Genomic DNA, 13,150 nt, shown 5'->3' on the forward strand with positions numbered 1-13,150 from the left:
CAAATATATTACTTTAATAGTATATAAACTAACGCATCACAAATACAGCAAACACATTGATAGCTGTAGGTTGTCTAATCAGACATCACAGCATTTTGCCAAACATAGCTACAGTGCATGCACAAGCCTACACACAAAAGGTGGAATATATCTCAGCTGAATTGTTTGTCTTTAAGGTTGAGTTGTGCCAACTCCTTATATAACATTACTCTGGAAAAGAAATGTGAGGAGAGACCTTTGTTAATTATGTGGCTAAAATCACTGTAAGAAGAATTTCAAGAGCACAGATTCAAGACTGTTTTTCACAACTTACATATTTAATGTTTGTACTCTGACATATGAATATACTGTAACATATAATACTGTCAACCACAACTTGAAGCGTCATAAGCGACTATAATGTCAAATACTTAAATTGTCATTGTTGTACAGTCTGATGTATGAATATAATGTCAAATACATACATTGTCCCAAAACTTAAATGTGCTTTTTCCACTCTCAGACATACCTATAACATAAGACAAATAAATACATATGATAAACCAATTGCTTCTTAACTAATTCCTCAAACAAATCCAAAGCTCTCTTTGCATTTGCTTGCCCAACCTGGAACTGTTCTTCCTCCTTGGGCATCCTCCTTCAAGATGGCCATTAAAGCCACCCTGGAGGTCGTTTGGTGGGTCGGGACAGGCAGAGGTGGATGGCTCATCATCCGCCTGTGTGGTGGTGCCACTACTTGTGCCAGGCTGTGCTGGATCCTCCTCTTCTTGCTCCATACATGCCTAACTACAAGTAGTGGCCCCAGCTCCAGGAGATGATGAGCCACTACCACTGGAGGCCACGTCAGCCACAGGATGATGGTTTACCCCTGCACACAAGTCCATCAGGACTAGGGGCTCAATAGAGGGTGGCCTCCCAATGATCTTGTGCATTAGGGAAAACCGTGGCCAAGTGGCTGCCGTGGCCTCCCCCGTGTCTGTCCCCATCCCCGTCGGTGGATGTTTGAGCTCCTGGAAGATATCAAACAAGAGATTTATCAGTGAGATGTTTACACACTGAAACCACCAAACTGTGATGCATTATGTAAAACAACAAATGTCACAAATGCTTATTATGGAAGTGAACTGAGCTCACAATAAATAATCATTCTCACCTTGTATTTCCTCTTAAGGTTGTCGTTGTTGTGGGGGTTAACCTTCCCTCCATTTTCATCATCCTTATGATTTCCCTGTGGAGTGCAAACCACGTCAACTTATTGCATCCCTGGTATGGCTCCACACCAGAGGAGACTGGTCCATAGAGACAGAGGAAGTTGCTCCTCCTCTATTTTTTGAGAGGCAAGACGGAGATCAAAATGTAAAAAAGAATATTTGGTTGAAATAAACCAAACCAAATAAACCAAATCTCAACATCATTTATAAAATATTTTTTCTCTCTTCTTTGGAAAAAATCCATTATTTAAATTCCGATTAAAATGCTTCAACAGCGACACCTACAGGGCAGGCAAGAGGAGAAAGGGCAGTCTGTGTGAAGTGGTGGGGGGGCAGTGGGGGGCAGAGGAGGATGGGCTCCTGCTGTTTTTCTTAGGGTGGGATCTCTTACATCAATTTAATGTACTTCTATACTACAAGGGAGGATGTCCTCCGTAACAAGTCAACAACCAGAATGCAATATTGACATTGCGTTGGTCCAATGACAGTTTCCAGATTTCATCTTCAATTCTCTACCAGTGTAACGTACGTCGGTGTGACGAACTGATAAGAGAAGACGACCAGTAAGATAAATCGATGGAGTAGCATATCAGGAAATAAATTATAATGTGCAAATTGCAAACTATATTTTTAAACACATCAGTAAAACATTACATCTTATTAGGCCCTTTCAACAACCAAATTCCCTTCTTTTCAGATTTAGAGGTTACGTTTCACTTCTTTCATCAAGCAGTAGATAGCTGCTTCTGTCAGCCAATGCAACAGCTGACTTGTTGTAGCAACCCTGAAGGACTGTTGAGAATGGATTTGGACTGGGCGGTGCAGCAGCAGCAGGACACCACCAGGGAGCGGCTGGAGAGCTCCGCTCTGCTGGCGCAGCGTTGGCCCTCGCTGCCTCAGCTGTCTGGGCTGGACCCTAAGCAGGACAACGCTGACGTGCTGCAGCCTGACATACACTGCTCTGAAGTAAACTCCTCTCAACAACAATAGAAAGTTAACAACATAACTTAAATGAAACAACCAGGAGAGTTACGGTAGCTTGTTTGTCATTGTTGCTGATGATATCAGACTGGTTAACCAGCAGCCACAAATGGATGTTATGACATGGTTACTTCATCTCCATGAAAGAAAGAAGACAACGTCAGATAACGTGAGTCAGATACAGCCTCTCTCTGTCTCTTTGGTTACTAATTTCATCTCTGATGGTTAAATGTCTCTCTGTGTGTATGTTATGGGAATTTATCTCCTTAACAAGAATGCAGCAAAGAGATCACATAATGTGCTGTGGGTAGTTTGCTTGTTGAAGTTACAGTGAACTGTCTGGACTCACTCATTCATTTGGAATTGATTCAGTTTTTAATTGAGTGGTTGTTCTGTTACCTGTTGATGTTGTGTGATTTGTGAATGAGTGTGCAGGAGGTCTGGCTACTTGCTTGTGACAATTTCTTCAGTTCATTTTTAATCTGAGCTGTATATTGAGTAATAAGCTTAAAGTAACTAGAAGAACAAGTGTTAACATGTTCCCTTTGTAATTCCATCATGTTTTGAGCTCATAATTTAAAATTATTGAGACAACATCTGTCACACTATTCAGGCTACTGTAATTTGTTGAAACTCAAAGATCTATGTTATTTAATGTTTGTGTTGGTTAAAAGGCTAGTTTAGCCTTTGATTAGTAGTGTATATCAGTAAACCGAGTAAGGTATTGTGTTCTTGGTCTGTTCTTTGAATAGGTGGAGACAGTTGTTAACTGTATTATGTTGATACATTAAAAGATATGGTGCGCTGTGCTATTGTTTTTTTCTTTTTGAAGGTGGAGAGAGTAGCGTTGGTGCCACAGTATTATAGAAGCCCACTATTTCAGAGCAACCTGCAGGTACAAGACATGTTAGAAAAATCAATGTATACAGTTTAGGGTAATTTTATGGAAAAAGTAGTTTTAAACAGGTGTACTCAAACTTCTGATGGGTGTATATCAGTAAACTGAATAGGGTATTATGCTCTTGCTCTGTTCTTTGAAAAGGTGGAGAGAGTGGTAAACTGGATTATAATGATACATTAAAAGATATGGCATGCTCTTGCTTTTTTCTTTTTGAAGAAGGAGAGAGCAGCATTGGTGCCAAAGTAGTAGCAGTGTCATCTCCCTCCTTAATGATATGTACTTTTGGTTTTATTTGAGGTTCATAACAGTGCATTGTACTAAGCAATTGTTGCTCATTTGTTTGTTATTCACATTCACTAAAATTCACCAGAATGCAGGAAATCAAGTCTTTGTAACAAATATTTTCCTAATGGGGGACCCCTCGCTTAAGAAGTGGCCTGACTGGGGCTATAATTTGCACTTCATTTCCCAACCCGAATGATTTTCCCAGTCCAACCCTGGCATCTCACATGCAAAGTGTGGGGAAGAGCCTAAGTGTGATCACTTACAATAAGCAAGGTACATAATATTTACAGCAAACACTATATTTAGTGCGTACATAGACAATGGTAATAACGTGATGTTGCATTGATTATAACACCATGCAGGTGCTTGTGCTGGTGAGCGAAATAGCATTGAGAAAACAGACATAAAACAATAAATTCACAACCAGGCCTTCTTGGCTGTGTACCTCTTTCCAGTAAATAGGTGCTCATTTTGTAACCTGACTTTGATTAGTTTTGTTGTGTCTTCATTGTCCCCTATTAAATGAGACATATTCCAGACCTGTCAGTACAGGGCAACCCACTGTACAAGCCATGACACATTATTTCACTCACATAACATGCAGAACACAGCTAGGCATATGTGTATGGTTTTTATCAGTGACAGTTTGGTTCTTGAAATGAGCAGCTTCAAATAACATGTGGCAGCCACAATGCTTGTAATTTTGTTACTGTAACACTTTCTAACACTTGATGTCCGATAAATGATGGAATGCTGTGCAATAATGATCAAGGATGTTATTAGTTTATGACATAACAAAATGGGTTGTGGATTGAATAAACTTATTGACACATGACAATGTTTAGTATCCCCATCTTCTTGTATTATATCATTGCTCTTTTGAAGTCGTTGATGTAAGCACATCTGAAGTACAGTGATTCATTGCAAAGAAGGAATTAATGGCACTTGTACTCTTTCTCCATCATCTCATTCAAATGTGCCAGATGTTGGAGTGGAGAATTTATACGCCATGGCATTTAGCTGAAGGTCTTCTGCAAAGACTGCTCTCATGTTTCCTCTCTCCTCGCTCCTCGGAGCAGAAATAAGAGACTTGGGATGCCCGTCAAAATGGTGGCCCAGGAACAACTTCCAGTTCAGGCGAGGAGCGAGGAAATATCAAATGAGAGACTTGAGATGTACCCATTGTCTCTCTCTCTCTCTCTCTCCTAGGCTCCACATCTCTCCAGGTTTTGGGTTTGTTTTGATGCTTTTTCCTGCATTCAACAGTAGCATACACAGTCCTCACTCATCCATACATTCCATTCATTACTGATGCAGTTACTCCCTACACCTCATGCCTTTTGTAAATAGTTAGTTTATTTCCAATAAAACATTCAATTTATTCATTCACTTTAACCCGAACACAAAAGTGAACACTAAAAGCAAACTCTTAAAACAAACTTACCCAACAGCCTTATTTTTGTTCACTTATTTATTTTTTCACAGATTTTTGGGGATCTAGAGGACAGAATAACTTGATTTTCTCTAGAAAAAGAAAAAAAATGTGTGTTGTAATGGCCACTATAGAATGGGAACAGGATCAGTTGATAGTAAAGTTACTGTACATATAATTTATTGACTCAAAAAAGTGTTGAGTTACTCTGCAATGACAAGCCAGAATCAGCTCAAATATACTGGACTGATTCCAAGTGGCCCAACATTAGCTGCTAACTGCAGCTGACTCTCAGGCCATAATCTCTTTTAAAATGTCCATATAAGTTCCATGTTCCGTTCCGTTTGTGAGTTTGTATATCTGTTTCAGAGTTTCAGTCACAAAAATGTTCCCAAAAAGTAAAAAGAATTTCACGCCGCAGTGCATCAAGTTGTGCTTTCAGAAATCCCTAGACAAAAACGTAACAAATTTGTGTCAGTAGTAGAGGACCTTAAACAATTAGAAAATATGAATCCATCAGAACAGTGTTGTGGTGTGACAGAAATAAAGAGGGGAGGAGCATGTTTGGTTATTAGCAATAATTAATAATTATCCAAGTTTATTATTAATTATTCAAATCAATAAAATTATTAATGTGAATTAATGATAATGGGGCACCACTCAGAAACCAGGGCCAATAACGAAATAGTATGGTAGTTTCATAAAAGGAGTTCACTCAGTTATGCTAATATCTGAGGGATACCAGCATCCACGGGTGAATGAAGGTTTGAGTCCGAGCTCTGATTCTCTCAACAAGCCTCTTATCACAACAAGTAAACATAATAATCACAAAAGACCTCTCTTTAAATGTACAACAGAATTTATTAACCTCAGAATGAATTAATAAAATTAACAAATGCTTAAGTTACAGTAACAAATTACTGTACTATGACTATTAAAGGGTACTGTACTACACTGTCTAAGCAAAACATACATAAAACAACAGTTGTACACGGTTAAGCACACATGCAGGTGAATGCATGTGTATATGTCTGTGTGTGTGTATGTGTTTGTGTACGTGTATGTCCTATTATCTGGAAATGTGAGACCTATTTATAGTCAATCATCCGACATTGCGTTTGCAGCTGATCCAATACAATTCATACAACAGGCTTAACAGTCAGGAATTCGTGTTACCAACACTAAATGTTAATTCACTGGTATTCTCAGGCTGTGACAAGCAGTAAAGCAGCATGCCTGCACCCTATTGGAGCGGAACCAGGGCTGTATTTTCGTGGAGACACATCGACCAGTGCAAGCAGCGCTCCGACTGTTTGGATTTTCCTGACCTTGAAGCTTGCTCTGCGTGTCTGTGTGGTATTTTGGTGACCAGCGCAGAGAACACGGTGCACAGATGGGAAGCGAGGCGCAGACAGCAGTGCAAAGACAGTTCTTATTTTTTAGTTGAAATTGGTCCAAGACAACAGATGTCTCAGAAACGCATCTGTTTGTGGTGCAATGTCACTCCACAGCTGCTTTTGTGATTTTATCAACAGGATTAAACTAAATACTTGGTGCAGATGTGCTGCAACAACAGATTAATGCTTTGAATATGAATAAATTATTTCAATTAAATACTCTCCAACCAAAATAACGTTTAGCTAATGTGGTTAAAGCAGGAAAGTCAGTAAACCAGTCTGCATGGATCTGTAAATGAAAGTGACTCTTACAGTATCTGTCCACAGCTGCTTTATACTGTATGAAAAGCTTCTCCCTCAGTTCATTAAAGTAATGTGCCAGAGTACAGTGCTGTTACGCATGGCCATTCACTGTGTTTACCTTCATTAAATTACCTGATGACACCAGGCTGCTACAGTATAACCACACACATCAGACTGGTCGGTTATGTGACTGTGACTGCAGTGATGTGACTGGCTGAGAGAGTATTTAATAATCACCAGACCCACTGATCTATGTTCACCTTCACCCAGCCCTTTTTGCACGTTGCAGTGCTGCACATACATGAACCAAAATAGCAGGTGCTTATCATTTAAAAAACAGTATAGCACAGCGGCCTTAAGCAGCACATAGAATAGCATGTCCTACCTTAAGATGTCTCATCAGTGCTCTCTTCTCTGCCATCCTGTCAATTATTCCATCAGTGTCCAAAGCCATAAGAATGTGTTTTTCTGTAGCCATAAGCATGAGTGCTTCAAGATGCAGTGCGCCGCAATATATTGTTGATGAATTTTAAGGTTGAAAAGCTGTGCTCACATGCCACATGCGTAATGGAGAGGGTCAGCTCCGGAGCGCCACTGTTAACACTGTCACTACATGAGCTAATGTTAGGAGTATTACCTGCTGGAGGTTGTCACGCACCTTGCGCTCGTCCTCAGCAGCACCCTCCTCTTCTTGCCCCTGCTCTCTACTAGAGTTAGCCTGCTCATCTGTCCAGATTCTTTCCTCTTCCTCTTCATTTGGCGATGGACTGTTAATGTTATCACTGCAGCTAGGCACGCTAATGCTAACAAGATTTTGCTTGGCAGTGGCATATTAACTTCTTGTTGCTTTTAAAACATTTTGCAGCCTTGATGCAAAACCCTAACCCTAACCCTAACCCTAACCTTACTTTTTAATTTACACAATAACAGTAAATAGCCAGGGAAGGCTGCCAACAGGACTGCGAAGGACCGCGAAGGCTCAGCCTGCATCCCAGGATTTCCTGCGAGATGAGAAAGCACAAAAAACTCTGGGGAAGAAGCAAAGAACATGCATTGATGTTACATGAATGCATACAGATGGAGAGGAGGAGGAGGGGAGAGGAGCTCAGTGCATCATGGGAAGTCCCCCAGCGGTCTATGCCTATAGCAGCATAACTAAGGGCTGATCCAAGGCAAGCCTGGTCAGCCCTAACTGTAAACTTTATCAAAAAGGAAAGTTTTAAGCCTACTCTTAAACGTAGAGAGGGTGTCTGCCCCCGGACCGAATCTGGAAGATGGTTCCACAAGAGAGGAGCCTGATAGCTGAAGGCTCTGCCTCCCATTCTACTTTTAAAGACTGTAGGAACCACCAGTAAGCCTGCATTCTGGGAGCGCAGTGTTCTAGTGGGATAATACGGTACTATGAACTCTTCAAGATATGATGGTGTCTGACCATTAAGGGCTTTGTAAGTTAGGAGAAGGATTTTAAATTCTATTCTAGATTTTAAAGGAAGCCAATGTAGTGAAGCTGAAATGGGAGAAATGTGATCTCTTTTTCTAGTTTTAGTCAGTACACGTGCAGCTGCATTCTGGATCAGCTGGAGAGTCTTTAGAGATTTGTTAGGGCAGCCTGATAATAAGGAATTGCAATAATCCAGCCTAGAAGTAACAAAAGCATGGACTAGTTTTTCAGCATCTTTTTGGGACAGGATGTGCCTGATTTTTGCGATATTATGTAAGTGAAAAAAGGCAGTCTTTGAAATTTGATTTATGTGGGAGTTAAAGGACATATCCTGATCAAAGATAAGTCCCAGATTCCTTACGGTGGTGCTGGAGGCCATGGTAATGCCATCCAGAGTAGCTATATCATTAGATGATGTGTTTCTAAGGTGTTTAGGGCCAAGCACAATAACTTCAGTTTTATCTGAGTTTAGTAGTAGGAAATTGCAGGTCATCCAGGTCTTTATGTCCTTAAGGCATGCTTGGAGTTTGTTTAACTGATTGGTTTCATCAGGCTTCATTGATAAATATAATTGGGTAGAGCAGTTGGGGCAGATAATATAGACATAATAATAAAGCAAAAAACATGTTGTTTTCTGGTTTTGGTTTAATTTCTATTCCAATTGCTGATTTGAGGACAAAAACAGGAAAAGCATGCCAATTTCTGTTTTTTAATTCATATGAACGGAAAAACAAAATAACGCATTGTATATTTGTTTATCCTGTTATCAAACAAGCTGAACACAGCTTTGGACGGAGGGTACACGGACCCCTTGGGTTGCCTGAGAGGGCAGGATTTAAGCATCCGACTCAACTTGTGGCTGTTTGGCTGGGATGGTGTTCATCCTGTCCATCGTCACTACTGCTTTCAAGCATTATATTTCGGTCTCCAAACCGCCATGGTTACAGGCGAGTTACACCGGCTTTTCCTTTTAAACGCACTTTGGGCGAAAGCGGCAACTCTTGAGAAAGACTGTGTGTGCTCATGTAAATATACAGACATATAGCATATAGCTTGAGAGCAATATATGGCAGCTACTTTTCCCATATTGGCTAGGATGCAAAAGCTAAATATGCTGGTGTGTTTATATCCTATATCCATGGGGGGATGTATTGGATTCTATTCTTGATCTTTATATGGAAAACTGAAAAGATATGCGCTACATGGACCAATCTGGTTTTATGTTTTAAATTAAATAGGTAGAATGTTATTGTTATTTTTGTTAATGTTAAGATCAGTACTTGGGTAAATACTTCCGACCACTTCATAAAAGTAAATGTATCAAAGTTAAACCCTGTGTTAACATTTTAACAAGACAAACTCAACAATAATATGAATTAAATGCTTACTTTGGACAACATAAAATCAGCTAAACGTACAAATGTATGTAGTATCTTCGATATTTATTTTGTGTAATTTATTTGTATTTTCTTATTTTTAGCATTATCTTTCTGTTTTCATTATCTGTGTATCAATTTATTGAGTAATTTGCTGAATTAGTCAACTCTGTTGAATCGTTTTATTCCTGTTCTTAATATTTGTGTATGTTTGCTGTATAAATGTTCAATGTTAACATTCTGTTACTGTGAGTCAACATTTCCTGCAGATGAATGCTCCTATGTTGCTGGTTTTCACATCTCTGTGTTCACAGAGCCAGTATCTTTTTTGTTGTCTTTTTAGAGCATCCTCTGGGATTATAAAATACTAATATTTGAAATTAACATATTATCCAAATGGATATGCATATAGCTATAAGTTCCTGCTACATGTGTCATTCGTTTGACAAAGTACCATCTGTAGTCACAACAATAATAAGAATTAAAGCTGCAAGCAGCGTTGGAACGGGCCTTCGCGCCCTTGCGCACTTCGGGCCGCTGAGCAATCAAAGGGCTTCTGTGACGGGCATGTAGATGTCTTCAGACCCTGGCTGTTCTCAGACAGTGCAAGAAGGAGATAAACATCACTTTCTTTGTCCACTATTTTGCCCGCTGTTGGGGCTGCTTTACTGAAATTTCGTAGGGGGTGCTATTCAGCCAGTTTGCATCACTGATGGAACATTGTCATGTACACGTGTTCAGGCCGGGAGTCTTATCAAACATGTAAAGTTTGGTGCAGACTGGAGCATTTACAATAAAGTTATAGCAACTTCCTCTGTCATGGCAAAACATCAAATCTCAACAGTGTGAGGATGAGAATTTTCTGCAGGGTGAGACATGGCTGCCTTGCTCACACCTGTGTCATAAAAGTCATGCAAGTTTTGTGCCCATTCTCTTGAATTTCAATTAGTAAATTGAAAACCCTTGATGGGTTGTGTGTAAAACAAATTAATTTCCTAATTTTCATCAAGTTTTTTTTTAGGAATGTAAAGACTTTTAACTAGGGATGCACGACATTGGATTTTTGCCGATATCCGATATGCTGATATTTCCAACTCATTGTGGCCGATTGCTGATGCCGATATATGCACATATTTTTACCAGCTGGCTGAGGAGGCTATTATGCATGCAAGCATAGATTATACTGTGATCAAGAAAGACAATATATAAAGGAAGAACTTAGGAAGACTTGAGTTCAGTGGCTCAGCATTAAAGTTCTTCCCTCATATAGGCTATAGTCTTTCTTGATCATTAGTACAATATATGATTGCATGTGTAATAGTCTCCGCAGCCAAGTGGGAAAAAATATGTGCATATATGGCAAAATTGGCAAAAATGACAGTCAAAAGTAATCGTGTTAAATAATTGTGATCCAATATTGAACAAGACAATAGTGATTATGATTTTTGCCATAATCGAGCACCCCTAAAAACAACATAAATTGTGATTTACATACACACACACACACACACACACGCACACACACAGAAAGAGTTTAAATATGTATGTGATAAATTGTAAATATGTATGTAATGAATTGTTTTCTTTAAGAAACTGTTACTTGAACATTTTTCAGTGTGCTCCTAAAGTTATATGTGTGCTCCTAATTTTTTTCATTTAGGAGCACATGTACTCCTTGAAAAAAAAGTAAGGATTGAACACTGATGATGTGATGTGTAGGAACACTAAGAAACTGGAGTGTGGCGCAGTCCAAGGGCTTCTGTCACAGGCATGTAGATGTTTTCAGACCTGGGCTGACAGGTCTGACTTCTCTCTCTCTCCCTCTCAGCTGGAGAGAATTTCAGAGTACTCTTCTTGTGAAATATCCTCATAAATCCCATGACTTTGGCCAAATCTTACATTAAAAATCACATGTTTTTGGTAGGAATTTTCGTCGCAAATCCATTGATACAGGTTTGAAAGTAGTCGGATTTATAGTTTAGACGGCCCAGTTTGGCACAAAGTCCATGCCCAGAGATTGCCTCCCCATTGGTTTACATCGTAAGGTGTGATGTCGCACTATAAATTTCAGGGCTTACTAGATCTAAACTGTTCGAGTTATTACAAAGTTTTTAATAACTTTTGTTCAGCACCGTGTGATAAGTCATGTATTAAAGTTTGAAGCCGATACCATTAACGCCCTAGGAGGAGATAGCGTTTATTCAAGGTCCAAAATTGGCACAAAGTCGTAGTCATTCCTTAAAAAGTCCTGTTTTTGATTTAGGTCAGGAGTGTCAGCGTATGATTTGTAGGTCTTGATGAGACGAATAATTGAGTTTTGGTTCGATCTCTCTACGACATTCCTACGGGCTGTGGCGGCCATTTTACATACATAGGTGGTGCTATAGAGCACATTTTGGCACTTTGGAGATTAATTTTTACATTTGATCAAATTTTTCACCAGACCTGATGTGCGTGCCAAATTTGGTGAGTTTTTGAGCATGTTTAGGGGGTCAAATTTAGGGTTGAAGTGGCGTATTAATAAAGAATTAAAGCTGCAAGCAGCGATGATCGGGCCCTCGCACCCCAGCGCATGTCGAAGTGACGCTCAGTCGAAGGGCTTTTGTCAGTGACTTGTTGTGTAAAGTTTGAGGCAGATCCAACCGTGTACACTCAAGTTATATCAATTTCCTCTGTCATGGCGAAACATCAAAAGTCAACGCCACGCCACGGCCAAACCATCATGATCATACACTAGTCTAGATGACACACACTGATTTTGAAGTCCTTACGATGGATTCTGTAGGAGGAGTTCTTTAAAATACAAGGTATGCGAAATGGCCAAGAAAAGGCGAAAATGTACCATTTTTTTCAAGATGGCCGACTTCCTGTTCGACTTACAATAAGGCTTTAAGAGGCTTTTTTGTGCGTGTTGACATTATACATGTGCCCTGTGAATTTCATCTTTCTACGTTAATCTGGAAGGCGGGGCTGCAATTTTGAAATTTTAAAGGGGGCGCTGTTGAGCCATTTTGCCACGCCCATTCAAAGCGACCACATAGGATTTTAGCTGACATCACTCTAGACATGTGTGTCAAGTTTCATGACTGTAGAGCAATCCCTTCTCCCTGAAAAACAGTATCATATTTCATGGCGAAGGATGTGTCGCCATGGTAACAGCATTCAGTTTTGGGTCATGAGCTGCCAAATGTAGCATCACCAAGGTCTTGTTTATTAGCTGACTTAATTTCAGGTGCATCAGCCAAATTTCCTAGGAGTAATTAGACAAAGTACGACGCATGATACTTCCTGTTGCCAGTAGGTGGCGCTATGACTTTCGCTAAATATGAGACTGAACATGTGTTCAGATTGGGACTCTTAACAAGCATATGAAATTTGGAAAAGATCAGACCACGTGGAGTCAAGTTATAAGGCATTGAAATTTCATGGCGTCACATCGAAATTCGCCGCGTCGCCATGGCAACACCTTTCAACGAAGGGTCACCAACTTCATAATATAAGATCTCCAAGGTCTTGAGGCTATTCTCAGTAAATTTCAGCTGGATTCGATCACCGTGCTGCCCACAGGGCGTCAGAGCGTAAAACATGTAACTTCCTGTTGCCAGGAGGTGGCGCTATGACTCATATCCTGTATTGTCACATGGACCCGTTCAGGGCGGGACTCTTATGAAGCACAAAAGGTTTGGCTCTCTTAGGATCATGTATGCCGGAGTTATAGCCGTTTCATTTTTCATGGCGAAGGATCGAAATTCGCCGCCCAGCCACGCCCCCTAGGAAAGACTAATGAGAATTGTTTTAACAACTTTTAATCTCCTATGCCTGT

The sequence above is a fragment of the Thunnus thynnus genome, chromosome 3, assembly GCF_963924715.1.
Source record: "Thunnus thynnus chromosome 3, fThuThy2.1, whole genome shotgun sequence".
NCBI classification, from domain to species: Eukaryota; Metazoa; Chordata; class Actinopteri; order Scombriformes; family Scombridae; genus Thunnus; species Thunnus thynnus.